This window comes from Peromyscus eremicus, chromosome X, assembly GCF_949786415.1.
Source record: "Peromyscus eremicus chromosome X, PerEre_H2_v1, whole genome shotgun sequence".
NCBI classification, from domain to species: Eukaryota; Metazoa; Chordata; class Mammalia; order Rodentia; family Cricetidae; genus Peromyscus; species Peromyscus eremicus.
In genome coordinates this window covers 116,964,429-116,978,640 of record NC_081439.1, presented here as the reverse complement: position 1 = coordinate 116,978,640, position 14,212 = coordinate 116,964,429, and positions in this window count along the sequence as shown.

Below are 14,212 nucleotides of genomic sequence, written 5' to 3'. Positions count from 1 at the left end.
GAAGCAGTAAGGACTGAAGCTCTAGCAAGCTTTTACTTGCATCTCCATTAGACTGGGAGCCAAGTGCCCCTTTATGTATTTAGTCATTTTGGATAAAAGGCATCAATTGAGACATGGAGAGATGACTCAGTAGTTGTGGTTGTTTGAATAAAAATGGCCCCCATAGCCTCATGCATTTGAATACTTGATCTCCAATTGGTGAAACAAACTGTTTAGGAAGAATTCAAAGAAAGTGTGACCTTGTTGGAGGATGTATGTCACTGGGAGGGCTTTGAAGTTTCAAAAGCCCAGGACATTCCCAGTTGTCTCTCTCAGCCTCCTACTTGTGTCTCAAGATATGATCTCTCAGATACTGCTCCAGCACCATGCCTTCTTGCCTACCTCCATGTTGTCTGCCATAATGATCTTGGACTCACCCTCTGAAACCTTAATCCCCCAACAAATTCTTATTTCTATAAGTTGCCTTATTCATGGTATCTTAGCACAGCAATAAAAAGTAACTAAGACAAAGGTTAAGAGCACTAGCTGCTCTTGCAGAGAACCTGGGTTAGGTTCCCAGCACCTACATCATGTGGCTTACAACACCTGTAACTCAAGTTCCAGGGAGATCTGACACCCTATTCTGGCCACCACAGGCACCTGTACACATATTGTGTACATACAGACAAGCAAGCATACTCACATACACACAAATTTAAGTGAAAAAACTTTTCAAAAAGCATCGCTTCATCCTGCAGTTCTCCTTCATCTTCAGAATTTGACAATATGAAATATGATATAGATGTGAATTTGTTTTCAGAGTCTCCAGTTTAGTTGTGGTTTCCCTCCTACCATATCAAATTTCTTTTTCTGATCACTCTGCTGACTTCAAATCCTCAGTAGATTTATAAGCAGTAGTCTCACATAAATTTCATTGAAGAAAAGGAAATAATCTGACTTTAGAGTCTGGACAATAATATACTTTGCAATAATTAGAAAAACAAAAGGCCATTGTGCTCCACCAGCTCAGGATTATACAGTTTAAATAACAATCAGAAGTTCAACTCAGGTCTAAATATCCACCTTACTTTTTCATCTATCTATGGGTCTTTATTTTGTACTGAGTGACCCAAACAGTTGACAAATTTGATGTCTCAGGTTAAGCCAAGGCTATGCATAATGTCTTGAATTCTAAGAAATCTTCCCAGTCAGTTAGGGTGCATGACCCATCATAGCTGAACAGATAAAGATGATATATTGAAGACTTTTCAGTATCCTATTGGTGAATCACATCATGAACAGTTTTATCTATTCTGTAGAACTCATATACTTAGCCTATTTCTCCAGTTGCCTCTGCCTTTGTCCAACATGAATATTGTAGCTATCCTGGCAGAAATGGAGTTCATACATGGTTTACACAACATGGACTTCAGCTCAGGAAGGCTTAGCTGATGACATTCACTGCTGAGTGTGCAATGTATCAGAGACAGAAGTGAATGATGACTTCCTACCATGTCATCATTCCCCAAAGGCATCTTTTAGCTTCCAAGTGATCTATTTATCTTACTGAAGTATGGGTAGTAATGGGTATGGGTTTATTTTTCTGTCTGTAAGAATTCTACCATACCTACTATCTGTGTCCTCTTAACCCTCATGATGTTTCCCATGAAATTCCTCTGATGAGGTGCTTTATTTGGTAGATAATGAGGTATAATAGGCTAATGTAACTAATTTCTTGTGGATTATCCACATCATTCAAGTCAGTGGTGGTGATTCCAGTTTGTCACGTAATTTCATTTGCTCTTGTGAATTCTCATTGTGGTCTTGGCAGTACCACTTCATTTTCATACATTCGAGCTGATTATTATGGGTTCTAGTTTTTCCTTCTTTCTCTAATTCATATCCATCTTTCTTCTCCTATTGTCAGTCCTGATGAGTTCATGTCAAATAATAGATGCAGAAACAACATCTGTACAATAAAAGTGAACCATACAAAAATGTAGCATCAATTTCCCAAAACAAAGCACTTCTTTTGTGTCATACACGGTGGTTCTATTTCTTTAGCCAAACCCTGACTGATACATATAAGCTATATAAGTTGTCTAAGCATTTCTCAGTATTGCTAATGAACTGGTTAAACTGAATCAAAGTTTGTCTTTTGACTTTGTTTTCTTACATTTAGAAGGAAAAATAAGTCACTTATGTTTGTGGCAGCATTCTCTCTTCTTTATTCCTGTAATGTGCCACTTCTGAGTATAATTTAGCATTTTAGGTTCTAAGTCAAATGGCAATGCAACTGAAATTGAAGGTAAGACTAACTCGTGGGGTGTGCTTTTGGTCTAAGCCTTTAAGTGTGTCCGGTAATTTCATGATTCTGCCTTCACATAATTTACTGCCTCTTGATGTCTGTGTGAGTTTGGCATGAATTTCTTTTATTATAAAGACTAGCAAGATGACTATCTAAATGAGCACACTGGACTCTGTTTAAATTTAATTATATGTAACTATGAGTTACAAAATATGTAATTTATTGAATGTAAAAATTCATTTGGCTAAAGCTTTTCTGTGTGGGTTCTGTCTTCCTCCTGAGCTCAGCCCAACCATCCATTGAAGGCTATAATCAGCTGTAGCAGCCACAGAAACTGCACAGATCATTTGGTCAGATGGTTCCTTCTAACACCATTCTTATTCGTGTTTTCATTTAAAAAGGAGAAAAAATAAAAGCTTATATTCTCAAGGGATATTCAAGGCATTATCCTCTCTTTCCTAACAGAATGTAAAAGAATCTCAGAGGATCTTTGAGATCTCTACTCTGACAGTATAGAATTATGAGACTACTTGACCATCATGCATTCATCCACCTTTACACTCCATGCAAGCGCAGACATAACTGGGATCAGTATTTTGTCAAGCAATTTATTTTATCTAGTACCTAAGAAATGTTTGGGGGACAGGAGCAAACAATGTTAAGCACCTCTGTGAAGCATGAGCAGCCTTCAGAAAAATGAAATAGACCCTCTCAATTGTCTCTCCATGATCATAGTTCATCTTCATATCCAGGTGTTGCCTTGGGTAGGCCAGCTGTAGTAGATCTAATAATCGACTTCCTACTTAATACTCAATAGGGGAGATTATTCAAGATCAACCCAATGGACATATGCATGTCCTTAAAGGTGGACCAAGGCAGAGAGACTAGAGAGACTAGTGACATGGCAGCCCCAAAAAGACTTGACTGACTGTTGCTGGCTTTGAAAGTGACATCAAAGGCCACAAGCCAAGAAATGACAAGAAAACAGATTCTTCCCTACAGCTTGAAAGGACAACATAGCCTAGAGACACACATTTGGACAGCTGACATCCCACACTGCAGAAATAATAAATGTCTGATATTTTAAGGAGCTGTGGTATTTTGTTATGACAGCAACGGAAAGCAAACACACAGGAAAACAATGCTTGCTTCAACATTCAACTATTTATATCTTGACCACCTAAGCATTTTGGGTATGGCATCTGTTTTCTGACTTCTTCCCCTTGTTTTCTCTATTTTGTTCAAATTCCGACTTTCAGAGGGTCTTTTATTTTATTCAAATCATTTGGATACATGTTTGTAAGTCTGCCTATGAGGTATTTTCTTATACTCCCAGCTCTCCTTTATCTCCCTTCATCCAATCCATTTTGTTCCTTTATAAGCCCTTTCTCAGACTAATGACCACTGAGATTTGTCCATGTCTCATTCCTATGCTAATATCCAATTCAAAACTCAAGTTATGCCCTGCTATTTCCTCAGTGCAGCTTGCTGAATAAATATTAGAAAAGCAAGTTGATAAATCTTGGTCTCCGAAGTCCCTTTTTTATCAACCATCTGAGGGGTGCTTCTCACAGAGGAAGAAGGGAGTGAGAAATGTGTTTGTGGTACTGAAGCATGGCATTAGAGCATAAAAGTTACTTCATTTATATTTCCTATTGTGTACCAATTACCAGAAACAGATCATTTTGCCTGATTTGAGGATTATCACTTCAACTCGGTTCCCTTTTCAATCACCATGAAGCTGGAAGTTTCCTCTTATTTCAGAAACTTCGAAACTCCAGCTTTGTTACCCCTTAAAGCTATTTCTTCTCTTATCTTTATATGATATACAAACAAAAACATCACCTTCATAGATCTGTGTATTAATTTACTAAGCAACACTCAGTGAGCACTTGCTCCATGCCAAAAATTGTTGTGGTTATGGGAATGAAAACGGTCTATCAGACTTGAATCACTGAAATGAGTATTTCTTTTCCAGGGGATGGGAGATAAGCATTGCGGAACAGTGCTCTAAGCAGAGGTAATCACAGTATGGAAATCACAGTGCCTTTAAATATATTTGTAGACTAAAGAACTTAAGCACAACTCTAAGGTGGACAAAGAATAAACATATGAGTGAAAAAGGATGGCAAGAGATAAAGATGGAGTAGCAGGAAAGAAGCATCATTGAAAGCCAGGCTCAGATGGCTGTTTTTCATTATATGTGAAAGGAGAAACCAGCAAATAGCATCAAAGGAAAGAGGAATATGGTTAAAATTGTAAAAAAAAAAAAAAGTGGTTAATCTGGCTATAATACAGAAAGTAAATCATGGGGGAGGCCTATTGGCAAATTATTATCATTATACAGGCATTCTATAAAGTTCAGAAATGCAAGACTGACAATAACAGTGATGAAGAAAACTAAACACGCTGTAAAAATTCTGGAAACTGGTGATTAGCTGTAGAGGCATTAGTCAAAGAGGCTTGTGTCAAGTAAATTCCAAGAGAAATCTAGCAGAAGCGGTTAATGTTATGAAATCTTCTACAAACACCTCTTGGGTGTCTATACTATACCAATACAACTCCAATGATAAGACAAGAATTCAGTCTTCAGGGAGGGTGTTAATACATGTCAGTGGAAATTTGGATCTAGAAGTCAGGAATGATATCTAGCAGCTTGTCATATTTAATATGCAATTAGTCACACGAGTCCTAGTTAAAACCATGGTAGATAATGATATGGCCCAAGAAAAGCCAGTCCAGAGAGAACACTGGGCCAAGGAGGATTCCTGGGGGAAACCAATATTCAAGGAACAGGAAGTAGAGTTGAAATCATCAGACTTCAGTTTCCCCAGCCTCATAAGATACAACTGGTGAATAAGACTGAAAAGGAGTGACTAGAAAAAAAGAGGAAAAGATACCAAATCTAAAATTATGTAAGTCAAAGAAATGGAACAATTTTAAACAAAAAATAACTTAAAATACATTTCAACAATAGAAGGCAGATGCAATAAGTTGAAAATAGACAATTATTTATTGTATCTGTCACCTTGGAGATAATTATACACTTTGGTGCAAAGCCTACCTAGAAAGAGGTGCAATGAGAACAGCATGGTAAATAAGAAAGTGGAGAAAAGAAGCATAGAATATGCTTTTAAGAAGACTTAAAAAGAAGCTGGGTGTGGTGGTCCAGATATTTAATCCCAGCCCTCAAGAAGCAGAGGCAGGGAAATCTCTGTAAATTTAACGCCCATCTGGTCTACACAGCAAGTTTCAAACCAGACATGGCTAAGTAATAGTGAGATTTGTCTCTAAAAAAAGTACCCATGTATGAAATCATATCCATACAAATTTAACGTTATATAAACAGTGCAGAATTCCATCTGTATATTTATGAATCTATATACATAAAACAACAGTTAAAAAGGGGCAGATGTCATGGATTTGAGAGAGCAAGGGGGAGGGGATATGTGAGAGGGGTTGGAGAGGGAAGGGAAAGGAGAAAATGATATAAATACATTTTAATTTCAAAAACGTTATAAAAATTTTAAAAAATGAAAAATAGTAATTAAAAATGATTTTTAACTGAATTGTATTGCAAAATAAAAATTAAAAAAATAAAATAAAAAATAAAAATGATTTTTAAAAAGAAGACTTAAAAGCATAGGGGAAAATAACTTCAATATTGTAAGGGGATACTCATTCAAGGAGTTTTTTCTTGCTTTTCAAGGAAAGTATTTAAATAGTCACATATATGTACATAAGCAAAGAGAAATATGAGGCTAGCGAGGATGATCCCAGACATGAGATAGTGTGGGGATAAAATGAAGAGACTAAAGAGTTGCTATTTGATTCCAGAAAAGTAGCTGATTCTAGGAGGAACCAAAAATCAGAGTAAGGAAACATTCTTTTTAAAGATTTATTTTATTTTTTTATTATATGGATGTTTGTCTGTGTCTGTGTGGGGGTGCACATAGAAGCTAGAGGTATCAAATTCTCCTGGAGTTAGAGTCATATGTGGTTGTGAACTGATGGACATGGGTGCTGGAAACCAAACTCCATCACTCCTTCTCAAGAAATACTCCTGATTAGAAGGATATATTTTCCACAGAAAATGGACAGAGGTAATATAGCACAGGTAGAGGAGCAAGAGGCTACAGAAATTCATATCTGAGAACGCAGTCCATGATGAAACAGTGCTACAACATCTGCCTAGAGCTGGGATGGTAGGTTGCATAATAAGAAGAGAAAATTTGGGGTGGAATTATTGAAAGAAATGACAGGGTTTTTCGATGAATATTACAAATACACCTGAGGTTAGAATATCTCCTAAGGAAACATTGGACAATAAGTTGAGGAACATGTTGAAGATGGCATTTGGTCTGGAGTCCAGGAACCACAGTGAGTGCGGGAGCCACTCACTGAGCTAAGTGCTATAGTTCCCCAACTTTCTCAATGCCTGTGGGGACATTTTGAGAAAGAGAAAACAAGGAACTAATGGATCAGACAAAGTTTCTAGTCCTGAGACCTTGGGTAAGTCCTTTCCCTTCTCTGGGTCTTAGTTTCTTAGTTCCATCATGAGAAGTTTAGAGAATTGATAAAAATCCTTCCCATCTCTAGCACATTATGACCTTGAATAAGTGATGATGTCTGGAATCAAGATCAAGGAAGCATGACAAGCATGCAAGTGTATGTGTGAGAGGTCTCAAAGCACAAGTTTATCCTTTGTTCACCAGCAAAAGTCGACTTTCTCTTCTCTGTGCAGATGCAGAGCGTCTGTGCTGCACCTGGGCCTCCTGATCCTATGCCTTCACAGGCACTAAATTCATCCTCAAAGTTAACTTCATAAGGATAACACTGTCAACATTTAGGGTATGAAAACAGAGTGTTTTTCAGGCCTTTTTGCCTCCACGGAATTTATCAAGGCATTTCAAATTTAACTTGACTTGAAATTCTAAGCCAAGTGGATAAGGATTATTTCTGAGGTCGTGTATCTTTTAAATCACATAAGCCCTCTGACAGATTTGAAATATGAAATGTAACTTTCCCAGATGGTTGAAAGACTAGACATTTTCTTTCAACTCTGAAATGCTAAGAAAAACTTCTAGAAGCACGTGTATTATTAAAGCAAGTTTCATGACATTGACTGGATTTTAGTCTTAACTGTACTGGTTTCTGATTGGAACTGTTCTTCACCTTTCCACATAGGCTAGTCCTCTGTAATCTGCCTCAGTCAATACTTACATCTGCACCAGAACACACCTTTGTCTGCTCTACAAATTCATTCACTTACTTAATCAAACAACACGCAGAATGTCAGCCTACCTACTATGTGTTAGATATTAGAATAGACACTGAATCCACTTCAGTGAATAAGATATTATCTTCAAAGCATTATACTGGGTAGTAGTAAGTGCAAGCATGGTTATATGCCTTTAATATCTGAGGGGATCTCAATCAATATCAATATTAATAATGGTTTATACTTAAGAATCAGACCAAGGCACTGGAGATTTAGCTAGCATGCACACGGCCCTGGATTCAGTCCTCAGATGCAGGGGAAAAAAAAAAACAGGAAACAGAGCAATCTAGGTTTGATTCTCAGCCCAGCTGTTTCAGCCATGTGATCATATGCAAGTTATTTTTCTTCATTCAGTCAGAAAGTTCTCCATATACTAAAATTTCACATTGACTTAATATTTAATATTTAATGTTTTAGAGACTTTTAATGAGGATTAGAGGTTAGCATGTAACAGCACTAATAAATGGAAGCTACTGCTATTCTTATTATTAATAATAATGGTGACAGTAATTTAAAAATCATGAATTCTTCTTTGAGACATGACTGAGGGAAGACTTCCTTTCATTTGAGTAATAAGTAGGGTTTTCCACAGAGATATGCAGAGGAAAGTGTTGACAGGGGCAGTTTGAACAAAGAAGCAGAAATGTACAGACAACTTTAGCACATGTGGGGAAGAGTTAACAATTTGGATGTGGAGGAATTAGAGAGGAATACAAAAACCTGATCTGAAAGGTCGCTTTCAAATGTAAGGTCATTTGAAATAGCACTAGATATGCAATAGCAATTAGTGAAAAATGGCAATGCATCTTAAAGACATCAAGGGGGCCTGTAGGGAGAAAAGGGAAAGCAGGATGGTGTAATTATATTATAATCTCAAAAATAATAGTAATAAATAATAGATACGGGTGAGAATGTGTAGAAAGGCCACTATTATACACTGTGGTGGGAATATAAACTAATGTAGCCACTATGGAGAACAGTAGAGGTTCCTGAAATATCTAAAAACAGAACTGCCATAGGATTTACTTCTGTGTAAACCCAGGGTGTATACCCAAAGGAAATACACCTGTGCCTGTGCTTATTGCAGCAATATTCATGATAGCTCAGATATGGAACCAGAGTAATGCACAACAACAGAGGAGTAAATAATGAAAATGTGGTATGTATATATAATGGTGTTTTATCAGTCATAATAAAGAATAAATTTGTTATCCGAAGAGAAAATAATCCAGACACACACAAAAAAATGATACACCACATTCTCTCTCATATACACAAACTAAAAATGTCAACCTGAAAGTAGAATGGTAATGACTCGTGATTAGGAAGAGCACAGGAAGGGAGGAAATGGGGTGGTTGTAAGCAAAAAATGTGTGAAGCATATATACACAGAAGTAGCACAAAAATCCCATTAATACATACAACAAATATGTTTCAACAAAAATAGTAAATAAGGCTATTAGGACTTATTTAATTGTATCCCACATACTCAAAAATTTAAGTATAAATATGGAATGACTTAAAAGAAACTCACATACAATTTCTGGGAATATAAATGGCAATATTTGAGACAAGAGTGTACTTGGTAAGATTTACAACAGAAAAAAAAATAAATTCAAACACATGGCAGTAGAAATAGACAAAATGAATCATACAGGATTTCAAAGTGAAAAGATGTATCAGTGACTGTATGTATCTTTGAAGCCTGATATATATATATATATAGATAGATAGATAGATAGATAGATAGATAGATAGATAGATAATATGACTCCCAGAAGAGGAGGAAAGAGAAGAAATTAATGATAACTAATGAAAATTATGCACAAGAAAGAGATTGAGCCTTATCTTACAACAAATACAAAAATCAATTCCAAATGAATTGAAGAATGAAATAGTTAATTTGAATACATGAAACTTCTAGAAAATCTAGAGAGAAAAATGTTGGCATTGGTTTTCACACACAAAGAAAGCACAAACTACAAAAGCAAAAGAAAAATGAGCAAGTAGCATTAATTAGAGCTGAAAGTCTTCTTCACTAAAGAGGACATAATCAACAAAATTTAAAGAACAAACTACTGAATAGAAGAAACAAATTCCAAACAATATATCTAGTGATGGGCTAATGCACAAAATTTATAAGGAACTCAATATCCAAAAAATAACCAAATAATCTTATGAAAAAATGAGCAAATTACCTGAACAGATATTCCTCTAAAGAAGACATACAAACAGCCAACAGGTATATGACAAAAATGCTGAATATCATTAATGTGCTGGCTAGTGTTTATATCAACTTGACACAAGCTAGGGTCATCTGAGAAGGAAGAAGCTTAGTTGAGAAAATGTCTCCATAAGCAAGTCCGTGGAGCATTTTCTTGATTGATGATTGATCTAAGAGGACCCAGCTCATTGCTGGTGGAGCCACCCCTGGGCTTGTGGTCTTGGGTGCTATAAGAAAGCAGTCCAATGGCTGGGTGGTGGTAGCACACACCTTTAATCCCAGCACTTGGGAGGCAGAGCCAGGCAGATCTCTGTGAGTTCGAGGTCAGCCTGGTCTACAGAGCAAGATCCAGGACAGTCACCAAAACTACACAGAGGAACCCTGTCTTGAAAAATAAAAAACAAAAAACAAAAAACAAAAAAGATAAAAAGAAAAAAAAAAGAAAGCAGTCCGAGAAATTCATCAATCCATCAGGAGCAGGCCAGTAAGCTGTGCTCCTCCATGGCCTCTGCACCAGTTCCTGCCTCCAGGTTCCTTCCCTTGAGTTCTTGTCCTGACTTCCCTGGATGATGTACTATGAGCTCTAAGACGAAATGAAACCTTTCCTCTCCAAGTTGTTTATGGTCATGGTGTTTTATTACAGCAACAGAAACACTAGCATAACTGGAATAGGTACCAGGGAATGGACTACTTCCATGGAAGACCTGACTGTGTGCTTTGGTAAGGATTGTGATGACATTTGAACTTTTGGCTGGAAAATCCGTTGAATTCTCATAGCTCAGTGAGGTTTCCTGCCAGAACTTGGAAGATAAGCATGTTGAGAGCAGGGTAGATTGTGGAGGCTGGCTTGTGAAATTTCAGAAAGAAGTTTTGAAAGTCCCTTAAAGACTCTTTTGGGCCATTGATATTTTAAATTAAGAAGCCATAAAGAGAAAACTCTGCTTTACTGGGACAATCAATATTAGCCTTAAGGCCAAAACAAATCAGCTGTGATTAAGAAGAGACCAGAATCATCGAGGCAACATCTTCTGGGAAGTATTCCCTGGGGTCAGCACATAGAAGCTGTAGTCTAGAGGGGGTCAAGGCTGTACTGTGTTCTGGCAGCTGAACTTGGTGATGTGTAATAGTCTCCCAAGTTGATACTGGTTTTGAAAGCATGAAGGGGACATGGAGAGAAGCTCCATCCCAACTGACTAACTTTCATAGTGCTGGAAAGTGCTATGTATGCAACCAGAGGAGAAAAGTATTCATCAATTTCATCCATTTGTAAACTATGTGAGCTACAATAATGACAAGCCTGGCAATTATGGCACAAATGTCATGGGAATAACAGACTACTTTGTGTTGGATACAAGGCTGCTGTGGGATGTTCTGTATGGCAAATGTGTTGCTCTAATTGGTTGGTAAATAAAACACTGATTGGCCAGTAGTCAGACAGGAGGAAGTATAGGTGGGACAAGGAGGAGAATAAAGCTGGGAAGTGGAAGGCTGAGTCAGAGACACTGCCAGCTGCCACCAGGACAAGCAGCATGTGAAGATGCCGGTAAGCCACGAGCCACGTGGCAAGGTATAGATTTATAGAAATGGATTAATTTAAGCTGTAAGAACAGTTAGCAAGAAGACTGTTTGGCCATACAGTTTGTAAGCAATATAAGTCTCTGTGTTTACTTGGTTGGGTCTGAGCAGCTGTGGAACTGGCAGATGAGAGAGATTTGTCTTGACTGTGGGCCAGGCAGGAAAACTCTAGCTACACAACGCCTGTTCTATGAGATGGAATCTATCCATTGCACTGTTAAAAGAAGCCAAGGACCTGAGGATAGATGGGCCATGGGCCCAAGGGGAGAATTTACTACTATTATTCTACTAAATAGACATAGTATTAAAATAACTCCTAATGACTTGTTGCTATACTCATATATCAATTCTCATCAGCTCTCATCAGAGAATATTCTTCCTACAGCAGATAACAATTACTCTCTGTAGACCCTCAGGTTGGCAAGAGTTTCCACCTAAAACCTGAGAAACAAGATTGTAAAACTGAGCTAAAAACAGCTTCCTAGCTAGCTCTCTCAAGTTAGAGGCAGCCTGCAGGTTTGAGCTACTATGGCAGGTTCATGGTGTGTAAGCTTGACTGGCAGTATGTTGGGAATGAGGCGTCTACAAGCTGCACATTATGATGCCTGGTGGATTTAGTTTTTGCTAGTACCAAAAAAAAAAAAAAGAGGTTTCTGGGATACACGCTGCTTTGATAGATGCATAGAACCACTGTTTCTAAGAGTTGATAGCTCCCAGAGCTGGCAGTAAACATACCACCGCCATGTTGGGAAGCTGAGGTGGGTGGAGCCACCAGCCAAAGCTGCTATTTTAGCCCTAGTAATGCTGCAGTTTAAAACAATAGATTCACAATAAGACAGATTCAGATGGAATAGTTTACAATGTGTGTAAAATATACATAGGCTTGAAAGAGACAAAAAAGTAATATATACAGTTATATAAAGAAATACGTAGTTTAAAAAATAAAATCTTTAAAGAGACAGTAAAATTAATATAAAAAATAAGCCACATAAAGATGGATATCACACAGAGAATCTGGATTATGTTGTCTTTGATATTCTTAACTGCAGAAAGACATTTGATTATAAAAGCTATTGAGTTAAGCCAATATGTATATTTTAAAGCTACTTTGACTTCAAAATTTGGATCTAAGGATATGTTGCTTTGGAAAGGAGGCTCTGCTTTCATTTCCACAGAAAGCCAGAGGCTATGGATTTATTCCAGATTAAGATACATCAGGTTTGACCAGCCAAGACCCTCTGAAAGGTCTCCAATGACACCATGGCCCAGATGATCCAGCATTCAGAATAGTTTCAAGGCAACTGGCTCAGACAATACACCCTCACGGACTACTCTATAATCCTAAAATTTTCTTTGTGTCCCCATAAGATACAGCGCCCCCCATCCAGCAGGAAGTAGTATGAGAAGCTACGCCCAAATTCCCAAAAATACCAAGCTGGCTTTGAAGATGAAATTGGCTCTCTCCTTCTCTAAACCCAGACATGTTGTTAAACATAAAGGTTAAGAGATTCTTGTGTCCCAAATCAGAAAAGCCCTCTGGTATGGGACAGAGAAAAACCAATATTTTTATTTAAAACAGGTTGATTATAAATGCAATCTCTTTCTAAAGACAAAAAGGGGATATGATATAGATATGATAGGATGAAAGGGTAGATTAATGAACCTACTTTTAAAGAGCAACAACCTGTTTGAAATGTTTTACATTGGTATAGATTTTAGTTTATTGATACAAATTTAAAGTTAATTTTGTTATACTATATGTGTATTTTTACTGTTGTTTAAGGTATTATGTTTATACAACTCATTTAAATTGTAATGGAACAATTAGTCTTCTATAATAGTCAAACTTATAGTCATGTTAAGTTTTCTAGGTATACATAGATATATTTCATATAGATAGATAATCTTCAAATACTTCTAAGACCTACAGAATATGGCATTTAAAATGTTTTAATAACTTAGAAATTTTTTTCTTTTTTTATGACTATGAGACATGTTGGCTCCTGGCAGTACCAATCTACTTCAGAGCAAATATGGGCATTGACGAAACTGCATATGGAGTTAACTTTCTTTGTGGCAAAAGTTAGCCACTGGATAACAAAGGATCCTTGAATCAACTGCTGACAAACAGGACAAAATGGACAGACAGGACACGAAACAAAGGACTATGGATTCTTGCCAAGACAAGTGTGGTTGTAGCTTTAGCAACAGGCATCCTCTGAGGCCAGAACAATATGGCACCATCACTAAAGTAGCCTTTGCAATCTGTAAAAGGTACGGTGTCCTTTTCTTTGAAGGCAGGTGAACAGGCAGTGGACCAATAGCTTCTGGTATGCAGTGGAACGGCATCTGAAACAGTTATTCTCTAAAGAATAACTAAGCTGACGGAGTCTAACCTCTCAATGGTAGACTAGCATTTAATAAAAGAGTTGAAGCCACCTACAAGCTGAGAAGAAAGGGATGCGGAGAAGAACAGGATGTCGAGATGAAGCCACACACAAGCCAAGAAGAATGGACAGCTGAATTTAAAAAAAGAAAAAAAAATCAACAATTTCCAGAATTTAAAATCCTGAATCATGCAGGACACTAGTAGAATTCAGGTGTTTCTGGTACATGGACTGCTCTCACCAAATGTGAGGTCAAACAGTTGGCCTTGTGTACATCCTACTTCATAAATGAGTCTGTCAGATATGCTAAGCCTATAGGCTGAAGATGATGCCCCAATGCTGTGGAGAAACCTCGGATGACTGTCCAGGCAGCTGGCTGTTTCTGTCAACTCACATTTTTTTGGAATCGCTTGCGTGCACTTCCTGTTTGTATTGTTTTTCGGTAATATTATTTCCTT